The sequence below is a fragment of the Anabrus simplex genome, chromosome 5, assembly GCF_040414725.1.
Source record: "Anabrus simplex isolate iqAnaSimp1 chromosome 5, ASM4041472v1, whole genome shotgun sequence".
NCBI classification, from domain to species: domain Eukaryota; kingdom Metazoa; phylum Arthropoda; class Insecta; order Orthoptera; family Tettigoniidae; genus Anabrus; species Anabrus simplex.
In genome coordinates, this window is record NC_090269.1 from 282,926,691 (window position 1) to 282,928,351 (window position 1,661).

The window sequence follows — 1,661 nt, forward strand, 5'->3', positions numbered from 1 at the left end:
TTGGGCAGTTTCCATGGGCAGTGCAGACAGGCGATCGAGAACCGTACTATCAACTGCCCTTAATTTTTTCTTCCTTTTATAATGCACATCACAACGTTTATTTATCCCTCTTTCCGTGTGCCGTTCTTGTTTTACCTGGCCACTGTTATTAATTACATTTATACTAAACAAACTCATGGTGCATACAATCCATTGCGGCCCTTGACTTGTTACACAGGCTACCACCCAGTCAGCTGACTCGCAGATGTTGGGGTTTCTCGTGGTCAGTCAGTGTGATAATAGCCTCACCATACTGGTTGGCTTTCATAACAAGGTCCACTGCATTTTGTATCAGACAGCTCCTGAGATGGTCTCACGAGGATGAATAAACTCCGTTCCAGCCCCCGGTTCAGAATTCAGATCCCTGGACTGGCCAGGATACACATCCAGCTCAGACGTAAAAAAACATATTCTCACAATTTTTTATGTAAATACATATTTTAAGAAAATTTATAATAGGCACGTAAATTGGCAATATTAGTTCTTTCATTCTTTCTTTCTTAATCTGCTTACCCTCCAGGGTTGGTTTTTCCCTCGTACTCAGTGAGGGATCCCACCTCTACCGCCTCAAGGACAGTATCCTGGAACGTGAGACATTGGGTCGGGGGATACAACTGGGGAGAATGCCCATTAACTCGCTCAGGCTGCCTCACCTGCTATCCTGAACAGGGGCCTTGGTGGGGGATGGGAAGATTGGAAGGGATAGACAAGGAAGAGGGAAGGAAGCGGTCGTGGCCTTAAGTTAGGTACCATCCCGGCATTTGCCTGGAGGAGAAGTGGGAAACCACGGAAAACCACTTCCACCTCCACTCAGTTGACCTCCCGAGGCTGAGTGGACCCCGTTCCAGCCTTCGTGCCACTTTTCTAATTTCGTGGCAGAGCCGGGAATCGAACCCGGGCCTCCGGAGGTAACAGCTAATAACACTACACCACAGAGGCGGACCGAAAGGCCATTTCAACAGAATAAATTAATTAACCGCATCCATTGATTAAATGAATATACAACGAAAACCTTGTAGGAGTGTTGATACTTGTTGAGATAAAAACTGACCTCACAAACACCGTAATGTAATGACGAAGTGATGTGGTCGACGCGGGTCTAGATAAGGAGACAGAGAGAGTTAAACTTTCACCTCCTCTGGTAGCTCAGTTGGTAGAGCGGTGGACTGTAGTTGGCTCGCTATGTATCAGAAATCCATAGGTCGCTGGTTCAAATCCGGCCCGGAGGAATCTTTTGTATCCTTTTAAATTGAAGCTAGGTAATATATATATTATTTCGCTAGGGGCTTTACGTCGCACCGACACAGATAGGTCTTATGGCGACGATGGGATAGGAAAGGCCTAGGAGTTGGAAGGAAGCGGCCGTGGCCTTAATTAAGGTATAGCCCCAGCATTTGTCTGGTGTGAAAATGGGAAACCACGGAAAACCATCTTCAGGGCTGCCGATAGTGGGATTCGAACCTACTATCTCCCGGATGCAAGCTCACAGCAGCTAGGTAATAGAAATGGGAGAAATTTGTTCTAGCAGAGCCAAGAATCGAACCCGGGCCTCCTGGGGTGGCAGCTAATCACACTAACCACAACACTACAGGGGCGGACGGCGATATTAGTTACTCAATAAA

General features: G+C 47.0%; 1 non-coding gene across 1 annotated transcript; it reads left to right on the plus strand.

Annotated features, from left to right (window-relative positions):
* The first annotated feature begins 1,174 nt into the window (after nucleotides 1-1,174).
* On the plus strand, nucleotides 1,175-1,268 carry TRNAY-GUA (transfer RNA tyrosine (anticodon GUA)). The gene is made up of 2 exons: nucleotides 1,175-1,211; nucleotides 1,233-1,268. It is a non-coding gene; the product is annotated as a tRNA-Tyr (tRNA).
* Nucleotides 1,269-1,661: the final 393 nt, after the last annotated feature.